The sequence below is a fragment of the Babylonia areolata genome, chromosome 1, assembly GCF_041734735.1.
Source record: "Babylonia areolata isolate BAREFJ2019XMU chromosome 1, ASM4173473v1, whole genome shotgun sequence".
Lineage (NCBI taxonomy): Eukaryota > Metazoa > Mollusca > Gastropoda > Neogastropoda > Buccinidae > Babylonia > Babylonia areolata.
The window spans coordinates 70,284,218-70,299,217 of record NC_134876.1 but is presented as its reverse complement, the minus strand read 5'-3'; the positions used below and the strand labels follow the sequence as shown (position 1 = coordinate 70,299,217).

General features: G+C 45.0%; 1 protein-coding gene across 1 annotated transcript in view; it reads right to left on the bottom strand.

Annotated features, from left to right (window-relative positions):
- Window positions 1–15,000, bottom strand: part of LOC143286664 (synaptotagmin-17-like) — a 53,546-nt gene that overhangs the window by 37,598 nt on the left and 948 nt on the right. The window lies entirely within an intron of this gene.

The window sequence follows — 15,000 nt, the reverse complement described above, 5'->3', positions numbered from 1 at the left end:
GGGGGAGGGGATTGAAACAAAAGCACCCGACGTGTGCGCTCACACACATACAGACACAGCCACACGGACACAGACACACACTCTCGCAAACACACACACACAACACACACACACTCACAGACAGACACACACAACACACACACACACAATGTACCTCGTATCTTAACTAGATTAAACATCAAAGCAGACTTTTACACCAAATCCAAAATGTGTGTGTGTGTGTGTGTGTGTGTGTGTGTGTATCAGATTCATATTTATTTGTTGTATGTGCGCATGTCAGTGTGAGGAAAAGCAGGCGAAGAGTCCCTCTCCAAACTTTCACCTTCGAACTTTCACCTTAACCTACATACGTCATTCACTATAGCTGGTATTAGAAGGCATTTTTTTTCTTCTTTATTTCGGAAAGTAAATGTGGGTGGTAATTCCTGAAAATCCGTCAGCTATTTCAGTCAGGCTGGGAGAAACGAACCATCGACTCTAGGAGAAAAGAATACGGGAGAGAAAAAAAAATCCATGAGCTAACGACACCCCATTTTCCCGCCTATGTGGGCTGCACACATTGCATCAATCATCAGTAAGATGATATGATCAGACTTGACCTGTTCCCCCACTCCATCCCCTCCTCCCCCATCCCCTCCAGTTAAGAACACATTTCCCCCTTCCGTTTTGCATTTGGCGAGTGACCTTTCATGATTTTATTGCCGAAAAAAGAAGACGTAAGCGTTAAGAGGAAGAGGGTTTTCGGTTTAATACAAATGACCCACCGACATGATAATTTACAGTCCAACATATTACTGGGGATCACAGAAGAAACAAAACATGTGTTTGCGGATAGTCTACAACCACTCACATTTCTATTCTTGTAGTGATACAAACGTTATCTTCCACAATGCTATAGATTAAAAAAAAATTCAAAAGGTTGTTTCAGTGCGCCTGAATATAACAAAGAGCACAAAAAGAGTCTTTTCACAATAACAAAAAAGTATACGCAAACAGAAAATATCTTCACAATTTTCCAATTCTTTTTACAATCAATTTGTTGCTTTTCCATAGTTTCTTCTCCTAATTAAAGCCTTTATTTGGTTTTGGGGGATGAGGGGGGGGGGGGTGTCTTTTGGTGTGTACATATCTTGTGCGCCTCATTGGAAAAAAAAATTATTTCATTCAGTTCAATCACACCCCAAATTATTCTTCATTCCGGAGGGTGAATGACAATAAAGCGTTAAAATTTGTATTTGTGTTTGTTTGTATTTGCATTTCTTTTTATCACAACAGATTTCTCTGTGTGAAATTCGGGCTGCTCTCCCCAGGGAGAGCGCGTCGCTATACTACAGCGCCACCCATTTTTTTTGTATATTTTTCTGCGTGCAGTTTTATTTGTTTTTCGTATCGAAGTGGATTTTTCTACAGAATTTTGCCAGGGACAACCCTTTTGTTGCCGTGGGTTCTTTTTACGTGCGCTAAGTGCATGCTGCACACGAGACCTCGGTATATCGTCTCATCCGAATGACTAGCGTCCAGACCACCACTCAAGGTCTAGTGGAGGGGGAGAAAATATCGACAGCTGAGCCGTGATTCGAACCAGCGCGCTCAGATTCTCTCGCTTCCTAGGCGGACGCGTTACCTCTAGGCCATCACTCCACTAGAAATGCTATTCAATGGAGAGATTCAAAATTTCAATAATGGTGATCATTTCAGTTGAAAACAACTATCAGCCAACCCACCGATACAAACAGAATTGTGGGGGGACGGGTGGGCATGTGTGTGTGTGTGTGTGTGTGTGTGTGTGTGTGTGTGTGTGTGTGTGTGTGTGTGTCTGTGTGTCTGTGTGAGGGTGGGGTGTTGGTGTGTTGGGGGAGGTAGCTGAGACTTTTCAGACGTATTCAGCAGACATCAGTTCGGCAAAACAAAACTAAGAAATTTACAGAGATGAAATTAAACAGATACAGTTCGGGCATATGTTCAGAAAGTGTGCACCCACACAAACCACCACCAACGTGACAAGTTCATCTGAAGGACGACGCAGTCAGATCAGCACAGTTTCAAGGAGAGTGCTGCTGAATAAGGTAAGAACACAACTGACTGAGCCAAAGCCCAGCGCAAGATTTTACGCTACCCCCCCCCCGCCCCCTCCTCACACCCCTGGGTCTCACCTACTCTCCTCGACCACTCCCAAGCACGTGTGATCGAAGCACGTGCTCTTCGTAAACTGCATTTTCATCCAGCCTTGGCATCCGGCATTCTCAGGTGAAATCCATTTCACTTCACATCCCCTCTCACCATTCATCTTTTTTTCAGTTTCGCAATTGCCCCTTTTCATTTTCTGTTATTTTGTGTGTGCTTTTTTTTTTTTTTTAGATTCTCCGCGTGGGGTTTGGGCTGCTCTCCCTGGGAGAGCGTGAATCAATCATGTGCCTATGACCACCTACGTGCACACGTGTGTGGTCTCAATTACATGACGTATGAAGGGATCGAAAATATTTTCTTTCAATTTCAGCTTCAGATTGATGCGACGACACAAAGCCATACATTACTGTATGCATTACACCATTGTATTCGGGAAAGAACAAGAACAAAAAATCTTCATAGTCTGGATAGGTCAGCAGTTCTCTTTACCCGATATATATATTTTTTTTTCTACCGAATGAGTTTTCTCATGTTACTGCGCATGTTTATCAATAGGGCTTGGGCTACATGACTGGATATTTCAAAACCTAATGAAAACAACTCGATTATTTCCCTGATTTTTTTTTCAAGGAGGCACTGTATACCTAAATGGAAATCTAGACCAAAAACTAAAAAAAAAGTTTGATCAGTGTGTTACTTTGGTGACTGGGACGTATACAAACAACTGTTCGTGTCAACATGTTTTCCCATGTTTAAAAACAAAATAAAAGAAAAAGAAACTCATTTACAGGCGTAAAATAAATGATAATCAGTAGTATAACTGTTCTTGTCAACATGCTTTCCCGATGTTCAAAAACAAAATAAAAGAAAAAGAAACTCATTTACAGGGGTAAAATAAAACGATAAACAGTGGTTGTAACAACCTTCTTCAAATATTCTTCAAATGTCCAGGCGGTTCTTCCAAGAAATTCATCTAGACTGAGGAAGAAGGTGGCGGCAGAATGGTTAAGACACTTATCTGCCAGTACAGTGTCTGAGAGGGTCTGGGTTTGAATCCCGGTCTCGCCCTTTCTCCCACATTTGACTGGAAAATCAAACTGAGCGTCTTATCATCCGGATGAGACGATAAACCGAGGTCCCGTGTGCTGCACGCACTGAAAAAGAACCCATGGCAACAAAAGCGTTGTCTTCTGGCACAATTCTGAAGAAGAAATCCACTCTGATAGGCACACAAGTATATGTGCATGCACTCAAAGCCTGACTAGCGCGTTGGGTTACGCTGCTGATTAGGCATCTTCCTAGCAGATGTGGTCCAGAGTATTTGGATTTGTCTGAACGCAGTGACGCCTCCTTGAGAACCGGAAACTCAATCTGGATTAAATAAAACCACCATTGCCTCAGTTGGTTGACCACATGCACCCCCTCTTCTGCACACCCTCTCCTACCCCCTACTCCCCAGCCTTGGCATCCGCATTCTCAGGTCAAATCCATTTCACTTCACATCCGCTCTCACCATTCATCATTTTTTTCAGTATAGCAATGGCCCCTTTTCATTTTCTGTTATTTTGTGTGTGCTTTTTTTTTTTTTTTAGATTCTCCGCGTGGGGTTTGGGCTGCTCTCCCTGGGAGAGCGTGAATCAATCATGTGCCTATGACCACCTACGTGCACACGTGTGTGGTCTCAATTACATGACGTATGAAGGGATCGAAAATATTTTCTTTCAATTTCAGCTTCAGATTGATGCGACGACACAAAGCCATACATTACTGTATGCATTACACCATTGTATTCGGGAAAGAACAAGAACAAAAAATCTTCATAGTCTGGATAGGTCAGCAGTTCTCTTTACCCGATATATATATTTTTTTTTCTACCGAATGAGTTTTCTCATGTTACTGCGCATGTTTATAAATAGGGCTTGGGCTAAATGACTGGATATTTCAAAACCTAATGAAAACAACTCGATTATTTCCCTGATTTTTTTTTCAAGGAGGCACTGTATACCTAAATGGAAATCTAGACCAAAAACTAAAAACAAAAAGTTTGATCAGTGTGTTACTTTGGTGACTGGGACGTATACAAACAACTGTTCGTGTCAACATGTTTTCCCATGTTTAAAAACAAAATAAAAGAAAAAGAAACTCATTTACAGGCGTAAAATAAATGATAATCAGTAGTATAACTGTTCTTGTCAACATGTTTTCCCATGTTCAAAAACAAAATAAAAGAAAAAGAAACTCATTTACAGGGGTAAAATAAAACGATAAACAGTGGTTGTAACAACCTTCTTCAAATATTCTTCAAATGTCCAGGCGGTTCTTCCAAGAAATTCATCTAGACTGAGGAAGAAGGTGGCGGCAGAATGGTTAAGACACTTATCTGCCAGTACAGTGTCTGAGAGGGTCTGGGTTTGAATCCCGGTCTCGCCCTTTCTCCCACATTTGACTGGAAAATCAAACTGAGCGTCTTATCATCCGGATGAGACGATAAACCGAGGTCCCGTGTGCTGCACGCACTGAAAAAGAACCCATGGCAACAAAAGCGTTGTCTTCTGGCACAATTCTGAAGAAGAAATCCACTCTGATAGGCACACAAGTATATGTGCATGCACTCAAAGCCTGACTAGCGCGTTGGGTTACGCTGCTGATTAGGCATCTTCCTAGCAGATGTGGTCCAGAGTATTTGGATTTGTCTGAACGCAGTGACGCCTCCTTGAGAACCGGAAACTCAATCTGGATTAAATAAAACCACCATTGCCTCAGTTGGTTGACCACATGCGCCCCCTCTTCTGCACACCCTCTCCTACCCTACTCCCCGCTCACACCCCCACCCTCACCTCTCACCTAATCCCAGCACACCACGAATTCGGACAAATAGTCTGAGCAACTGCTTCCGGAAAAACAACAACTCACAACAACGAAACACGTCATGGGAGAAACAAGTGTCTGATTACCGGAAAGGCCAAGCAGGAAGGACACGGACATCAGCCATTGAATACAATTACTGTTCGTACATCTCCGTGACAGCAGTACAGAGAGCGGAAGGGCAGCAAAACACGTGCAGTCCGGACCCATGGATGCACCACGCACGCGCCGATGCACTCACGCTAGTACTGGCCGAGAACTGCGGAGAAGGTCGTGTGTGTAGAGGGGTCCTGGGGTCAAGAGGGCAGGAAGAGAAAGGTGGATGGGTTGGTGGACGAAGAAGGGAGAGAAAAAACGACAGGCAGAGAGAGGGAGGAGGGAAGGAGAGATAGAAAGAGAGAGGGAGAGAGAGAGTGGGAGATAGAGTGAGGCTAGAGAAAGAGAGAGAGAGAGAGAGAGCGAGACAAAAGTGTGTCGGAGACAAAAGTGAGACACAGGCCAGTATCCAAAACATAAACTTTATTGGTTATGAAATGTGGATTCACACTACATTCGGAAATGAGAGACTGATAAATAAAACTATCAATACACACGACACCATATAGGATGCCTGCGTCACAACATTCTGCATTAAAAAGAAACGGGGGGAAAAATACAGCTATAAACATTTTGAGTTCATAGGTGTAGGCGAAATACGGGCGAAACTATTCTTGTAATCTTTTATTTTCAACGCATTCTGTACTTCTGAATGAAAGGATAATGTCTCGAAAACTAAGACTTGGGTTTTCTATTCCAAGCTGGGGGTGGTTTTTCGATTTGTTTCTATTTAAGCTCTAATTTCCTCGAAAGCAAGTTGATGGAAAGTGCAAAGCAGCAATTGATTGAAGTAAAGTCGGGGGCTCTTGTTTCTAAAGTTGCACTGGTCCAAAAGAGCAAAAGTTGGCCTGCTGTGCTTGTTTGTTGAATAATTCCTACTTGTTGCTGCTTTATCTAGATTCACATTAGTTCCAAGCGGTAAACGAAAGACCAAATTAAAGTTTAGATTTAGTTCGGAATCAACAGACATCACTGAATCATTTAACTACCTGAGAACCGATTTCAGGAAGAGTGATACTTTCATATATTAAAAAAAAGTGTACGACCATATTCGCAGAGCAGTGTTTTTGTTGAGCATTACAAAGTGTAAGTGATTATCGTTATATACTGTTTTTGACATGTGTCAGAAAAGGTTATGAATAGGCAAATACCTCCAAAACGGATTTCTGTTTATCGATTTTAAGTCTGCGGTTTATTTCAAGCTGTAAAGAAGAGCTTAATCTGACTACAAGAATACAAGAAGGATGTATAACTAATCTTAAGCGGAGCATAAGCTTTTTAAGATAAAAAACATAAATATGTAAACTTTTGTTCTCGTGGGTTTTTTTTCTTTTTTTTTTTTCTTTTGTTTCTTTTTTCCAATTACTATTTTCTTACGTAAACAGTAAATCTATATGCCGAAAGCGGTAAAATGATTACAATGTTTGTTCTCCTCGTAAGGATAGTTTTTCTGAATAGGTGTATCATACTACACAGAATACAATCTTATCAATATTCACTTATGTTCTCGAACGATAAATCAAGTTCAGCGAAGTAAGCTTCTAATATAGTGAAAGGATTACGATGTTGTTCAATACTCATGAAAGGATAGGGTTACGACAAAGCAGTAGGCTCATTATGATAGATGGCTTTATGATGCCGAGGCTTATGACAATATACAAGGCTTTTATGATGCATACATATGAAGCTGACGATGGTGTGGCTCGTGCAGGCTTATGACGATACATGACACGTATGATAGTAATACTTGTTAGCGATTTGGGAGATTTACGATGACACCATTTTCGACCATGAATACAAATCACCGATCATGGGGAAATATATCCGACCAGCTCCCACATATTTTTGACGTGGACTCCTCTGCGTATATTTTCCCGCATGCGTGTATTTCATTTCCCTTTCATTAAATACTTATTCTGTCTTACTTTATTTGTTGGAACGACAACAGTGCACCTTATTAGATGAATATGACCGCAGATTCATTCGGTTAAATTTTGCTGCCGGTGCTCCAAGCAGTGTCTTGCAATACAACATAGTCTAACTATGAAAAACAACAACAACAACAAAAACCACCCCTGTTTACGGACAGTGGTCGTAGTCAGTTGCCTCACAGAATGAATCTATCGACTTTGTAAAACCTTCCACAGGACAGATCTCACCAATAGACCTGTTACCTGCTAACCCGTGGAAATCAGAATTAAGGGTACTGGTTGACACGTTACTGGAAACGGGTACTAAAAGCTACACCAACGTGACATTGATGATCGAATAACGGCAAATATCAAACTTCACATCCACCTCCGTCTTGTTCGATTTGTTGTAAATGAAATGTGCAGCGGGTGTACGCAAATGGCCAAAATTAAAACACATTTTGACGACTCAAGGTGTGCCTGTACGTCCGAATCACAGACGTCATCCCAGCAAAACAACAACAACAACAAAGACACAAGGAGGGAAGCATGAGGACTGGGTTGTTTTCAACAGAGCTGAGAATTGTGCAAAAAGTCCCCCTCCCGTCTATCCGCCCGTGACCTTGGCCTTGACTGAAGTGAAAACTATGGAAGAAACTCTTTGGACTCAGCTGATGTCACATCCTGAAGTCAGAATCATCAACGTTTTGCCGGTCAACCCATTTCTTGGCATAAAAGTGCAACTTTTCGGTGATTTTTCTTCTTCTTTTTCTTCGAAACAATGAGGTCAAATGCCAATGACATATTTTTCTCCAGCACATTTAAGAACATTACTTTTCTGCTAGTGCCCCCCGCCCCTCTCCAGCCCCCCCCCCAAAAAAAAACAAACAAACAAACAACAACAACAAAAAACAAACAAAACAAAACCCAACAATAACAAAAAAACAAAAAACAAAAACAAAATCCTGTTATAATCAGTCTACTGAACAGTTCGTGAGAATAACATTTCTGCGCACGGAAGAACAAAGAGAGAGAGAGAGAGAGAGAGAGAGGACATACACAGACATGGAGAAAGACGGACAGCCAGATAGACAGACAGAATACGATTAGAGAAACATAATATACAGAAAGAAACAGGCAGAATGACGACATGAACACATTCTAAAACGCTGAGCTAACTAACAGCTTCAACTTCTGTGTGTGTATTTTCCTCTTTGGAAAAAAAGCTTTCCGAAATCCAAACCAAGGCAAGGGCAGCCAAAAAAACAGAGCAATAAAACAAGTGATGAATGGACGGAAGAAGGTACGAAGAGGCACCAGCACGGAGTGCTGTTGGAGAAGCCTTGCACTGTTACGCTCAAACTTGCCGTTTGCCAAAATTGTCGCCAGAAATGTAATTATTTGTCCCCATTTTATGACATTCGTTGTATCTGAAGAATGAACTGTTGGGCTGAGTTCGTTTCTGTACCAGTCTTGTCTAAACAATATCACTTTCTCTTACTTTAATGCATGTATCACTGTCTCTGGTTGTCTGTCTGTCTGTCTCTCTCTCTGTGGATGTTTCTCTCTCTCTCTCTCTCTCTCTCTGTGTCTGTGTTTCTGTATGTATGTATGTATGTATGTGGGGGTTAGGGGGTGCACGGGAGGAGTAGTACCTCTAGAGGGGGGGGCTTGTCACGCTCTTCCGGGAGTGGTTCGTCCGCTATTGGTCCCCACCGGCACCCAGCTCTCACCTATGGGTCCTAGAAGCTCCTAGCATGCGGCAGCGCCCAATCCCCGGGCAACGGCTTTGACAGGATGGCTAAACTAGGTGAGGGTAGCTGACGAGTCTCAAACCCTCGGTGAGTTAGGGCTTGTCTACCCAAGCATGTGAAGACTGGATCCGGCGGACTCTGCGGAAGAAACCTTCATGGTTCAACGGAGAGGAAGGCGGTTGCAGCAGAGCGCTGTGGAGTGCTTAGGGCAGGATGAGGCACATAGGACATCCTGGTCATCCACTGCATCCGTTTCCATCTCCAGTCGTATTGGCCTCGTCTTGCCACTGGATACAGACGGTCTCGGACAAGAGAGTGATGTTGACGGTGCGCAACTCCTCCTCACTATAAACAAAGTCATCGCGCAAGTCATCAGTCATCCTTCATCCCAACGCAGTCCGAACGCAGTGACGCCTCCTTGAGCTACTGAAACTGAACTGAAACCTTCATCCCATACCATCATTTACCCCAAGCCCTGTGGAGACAGGCGACCGACGAAGCGACAGGTGTGGGTACACTGGCAGTCGTAGCCGCGGACCTGCACACAGGCGGCTCAGGTCATCGGGTCGTTTCGTTTTTCACCGACTGGAGCAGCGGTGGAGATCGGCAGCCCCCTGAGCGACTGAGCAGCCCTCTTCAGGACAGCACTGCTCACCTCCATGGCATGAGGAAGGGGCTAGAAAAGGTGCCCTAAACATTGCCTGCTCCACACCACCCTAGTCAGCATACCGCGGCTGACGGGGACCCTACTGAAGCGGTCGACACACAAAGGAAGGAAAGAAGAAAACAAGGAGCACCCGATTGACCATTGCCACATGGAACGTGCGTACGCTTCTGGACATAGGCGACTCAGACAGACCACAGAGACGCACAGCACTCATTGTCGAGTGAACTAGCCAGGTAACAACATCGACATCGCTGCCTTAAGTGAGACCAGACTGACAGAAGAAGGCGAACTTTGTGAGCGAGGCGCAGGCTACACCTTCTTTTGGAGTGGTCGCGGACCTGAAGAGAGACGTGAGGCTGGAGTTGGCCTTGCAGTGAAGACAACCCTAGTTGGCAAGCTGGCTGGCCCCCCAAAAGGAGTGAACGATCGCCTGATGACGATGAAACTCCCTTTATGCAACGGGAAGAAGTTTACCACCATTGTCAGCGCCTACGCGCCCACCATGACCAACCCGGAAGAGATCAAGGACAAGTTCTACGAGGACCTGAACGCTGTCATCACCACTGTTCCCAACGCAGACAAGCTCATCATTCTTGTTGACTTTAACGCGAGAGTTGGCTGTGACAGCACCTTCTTGGAAGGCGTGATTGGGAAGCATGGGGTTGGCAACTGTAACAGCAATGGTCAAATACTTCTCCAGACATGTGCCGAGCACGACCTTCTTATCACAAACACCGTCTTCTGCCTCCCTACCCGTAACAGGACGTCATGGATGCATCCTCGCTCTGGGCATTGGCATCTGATCGACTTTGTCATCGTCAGGAAGAGGGACAGGCAGGACGTACGAGTCACGAGGGCCATGTGCGGCGCCGAGTGCTGGACAGACCACCGCCTTATCGTCTCCAAACTCAACCTCCGCATCCAGCCCAAGAGACGGCCTCAGGGCACAGAAAGCGCGCAAACGCCTGAATGTCAACAAGCTGGAGCTAGGCAACATCAAGCAGAGCTTTGCTGACACCCGGAGGAACGCCTTGAGTCCACCGTGCTGGACAACCAGAATGTGGAGGCAGCATGGGGCGCACTGCTTGAGACGGTGTACAACACTGCCATGGAGTGCCTGGGGCCTTCTGCCAGGAAGCACAAAGACTGGTTTGATGAGAACTGCACTGAGATCAAGCAGCTGCTGGAAGACAAACGCCAAGCCTACAGAGCCCACATTGAAGATCCCAAGTCACAGTCAAAGAAAGACATACTGAAGAGCGCACGCAGCACCATCCAGCTGAAGCTGTGGCAGATGCAGGATTCCTGGTTGAGCAACAAAGCTGATGAGATCCAGGGCTTTGCAGACAGGAACGACATGAAGAACTTCTATAACGGCCTGAAAGAAGTCTACGGTCCCACCACCTCCGGATCTGCTCCACTCCTGTGCTGGTGGTTCTACCCTAATCACTGACAAGGACGGGATCCTTGAGAGATGGGCTGAACACTTTGACAGTGTACTGAACCGCCCTTCCACCATCAATGATGAAGCCATCGACCGACTCCCCCAGGTGCCAGTCAGTGAGTCGTTGGATGCCATTCCAACTTTGGAGGAGACCCAGAAAGCTATCCGTCTGCTATCCAATGGCAAAGCCCCTGGCTCAGACTCCATCCCAACTGAGGTCTACAAAGAAGGTGGTATGGCGCTGACTGAGAAGCTTCATCAGCTGTTCCAGCTCATCTGGCAGCATGAGGCAGTTCCACAGGACTTCAAAGACGCTTCCATCATACAACTGTACAAGCGCAAAGGAAATCGTCAGGCCTGTGACAACCATCGTGGAATATCACTGCTGTCCATCGCAGGCAAGACTCTGGCCAGAGTGCTACTCAACCGTCTCATAGCGCACCTTGAGCAAGGTCTCCTACCAGAGAGCCAGTGTGGCTTCCGGAAAGAACGCGGGACTATCGAAATGGTTTTTGCTGCCAGGCAGCTCCAGGAGAAGTGTCAGGAACAGAACGCCGACCTTTACTCCACCTATGTCGACCTGACCAAGGCCGTCGATACTGTTAGCAGAGATGGCCTTTGGAGAATCATGGCGAAGTACGGATGTCCCAGAAAGTTCATCACCATCATACGGCAACTACATGATGGGATGCTGGCCCGAGTCCAAGACAACGGAGAGACTTCAGAACCATTCCCTTTCTCCAACGGAGTCAAGCAAGGGTGTGTTATTGCCCCCACCCTGTTCAGTCGCATGTTTTCAGCCATGCTGACAGATGCCTTCAGAGATGCTGACGTAGGCATTGGCATCAGGTACCGTACAGATGGCTCAAACTTCAACCTCAGGAGGCTTCAAGCAAAAACCAAGGTGAGGACAGACACTGTCAACGATTTCCTGTTTGCTGATGACTGCGCTCTCAACGCTGCCTCCGAAGCTAACATGCAACACAGTGTCGACAAGTTCTCTGCTGCCTGTGACAACTTTGGCCTCACAATCAGCACAAAGAAGACTGAGGTGATGCACCAGCCAGCTCCAGGAAAGCCGTATGTTGAACCAAACATCTTCATCAACGGGCAACGACTGAACGCGGTGGACAAGTTCACATACCTGGGCAGTACACTCTCTCGCACAGTTGTCATCGACGACGAGGTGAATGCCAGACTCGCCAAAGCCAGCGCTGCCTTCGGCAGACTCCATAAGAACGTTTGGAACAGGAGAGGCATCACCCTGGAGACGAAGCTCAAAGTATACAAGGCCATAGTTCTCACCACACTGCTCTATGGATGTGAATCATGGACGGTCTACAAACGCCACGCCAAAAAGCTGAACCACTTCCACACCACCAGCCTCAGAAAACTTCTCGGCATAAAGTGGCAAGAGAAGATCCCTGACACAGAGGTGCTCACTCGTGCAAACTTGCCCAGCATCTACACCATCTTGATGCAGGCCCAGCTGCGCTGGGCAGGCCATGTAGTTCGCATGCCAGACCACCGGCTCCCCAAGAAACTGCTGTACGGCGAACTCCAACATGGCAAGCGCTCCCATGGAGGCCAAAAGAAGCGCTTCAAAGACACTCTGAAAGCTTCTCTGAAGGCCTACAACATCAGCCACGACACATGGGAGCTGAATGCAATGGACAGACCAAAGTGGCGTTCAGCTGTCCACAAAGGCGCCAAATCCTGTGAGGCCAACAGAATCGCTGCAGCAGCACAACGCAGACAGGCCAGGAAAAGCAGTGCCAGCAAGTCCCCGACAGCCGCCACCATCCCCTGTCCACACTGCATCAGAACCTTCCGGGCACGGATGGGCCTGACCAGTCATCTGCGCACCCACAGAGCCCAACCCACCCACCCCCAGGATGACTAGATGGTCCTCGTCGATCCCGACGGAAGAACCTCTATGTATGTATGTATGTATGTATGTATGTATGTATGCAGTATGAGTGTATATCTGTTGGGATTATCGCGTCTTCGCTCCCGCTCGCCCTTCGCACTCACACACACACACACACACACACACATACACACACACACACACGTACACACACACACACACACACACACACACCACGAACACACACACATACACACACAATCACACACACACACACACATGATGTTGCAAAACTCTGGTTTTTGAGAATAGCTGCCACATCGCCCACTGCAAGTGGATAAAACAGTTGAAGCAACTGACCAGCCCAAGTCGTCACTGGAGATGGATTTCTAACTTGCAACACATTTGGGAATGACAGAAGAGAAAGAAAATCTGTCGACAAAATATCGTGTTGGCGACAATTTGTTTTTTTTAGGAACGGGGCCTGCCAAAAGTGTCGTGGGCGACAATTTTTGCAGAGCTACAAATTCAGGCAGTAACACTGTGCATTGTTCCTGGTCCCATTCATGACTCTTGTTGTTGATTAACATCAGTACCGCCAGCAACCTCCCGGCTGATCGATATACTGCCTGAAAGGATGGGGATTGATAGGAAACGGAGGCATGATGGATGACCGGCACGACACCAATACTGCATTAACGTCCACCACAGCTGAAGCCGACAAAAAAAAAAAAAAAAAAAAAAAGGGTCGGGGCTGTGTTTACTTCATTCTGATTCATGCGTCTCAACATCCACTAGATCCGTTCACACGTTCAATTCAATAATAACAGGATAAAGTTACAACAACAATAACAACAACAACAATGATAACAATAATGATGATGATGATGATGATAACAAAAACAAGGAAGATGCGCTGTATAGTCATCGATAAAACTATGAACATCTATCATCAACAGCTGTTGAAAAACAACAACAACAACAAAAAAAAAACAAACACGAAAATTGTGTAAGAGAACTTTACCAAAGTTCAAATTAACACTAATGAAATAATGCATGCACATGGATATTTTAATATTGATTTTCAAACACAGAAGAAAAGAAACTTTGTTCAATACTTGTAAATGCTGTTCTTCATAAGCTGTTTGACAAACGGGGAGGAAACTCGATACAAAAGTGACGAAATAATTCTTGTTGTTGTTGTTGCTGCGGCTATTGTTATTGATCATGATGCTACTATTATCATCATCATAATCATGGACATCAACAATAACTGGGATCACAAACTACAGGGACTGACTTTCCTTTGAACAAATAAACACCAACAAAAACAAACGATTAACTCCCGAACCCATTCAGCAAAGACCATTAACTATTGCGCACATTCGTTACATTGAGCAACAAAAAGGGAGACTAGTGTAGATAATGTACGAAAAGAATATAATAGATGTCGGTACCTTTTGGGGAAAGAGTGAAAAGAAAAACAAACAACAATAACAACAACAACAACAAAATACCACAAACATTCCAAAACAGGAAAAACGACGAATCAGAACAGTTATTTCAACGGTATGGCCTATGTAGATTCTTCAGTACCACATGCATGAAATATTATGTTTTTGTCAAACGCGTGTTCGGCTTCTTTCAGTCATTGTCTTTTTTCTATCTCCGCAACCCGTTAAACTGTCTCCAGCGAAAATAAGTCCAACGCCAGCTACAGAAAACGAGCAACTGACATGGCCTGGTTATCAACTGATTAATTCATTTATTCATTCAACTGTTTAATGGTGTACTTCCCCATCTTCTATAATTAATCGCTTCACAAAATCGAGTGAGCGGATGTTGAAACTTGGTAAAAGCAACAACAATCGTTTCTTGTAAGCTCTCATGAATGTGTACACGTGTTCGAAAACACTAAGGCGTGTCCTTCATGGCGTGCACATGCATTTCTCTCTCTGTTCTTTCTCACGCTCATGTACGCACACAAACTAACACACACACACACACACACACACACACACACACACACAGAGCTATTGTTGTCACCACACATGATGGGCAACAAAAAAGAACAGATGTCATGTGTTTGCTTTGTCTGTCCGCATGTCTTCCACCTTTTTTGGGGTGTGTGTGGGGGTGGGGGGGTGGGGTTGGGGGTATTGTGAGGCAGCGTGCGTGAGGAACCAAAAGAAAATGTGTGTGTGTGTGTGTGTGTGTGTGTGTGTGTGTGTGAGAGAGAGAACAAGGCAATCCATATTTTTGTGTTT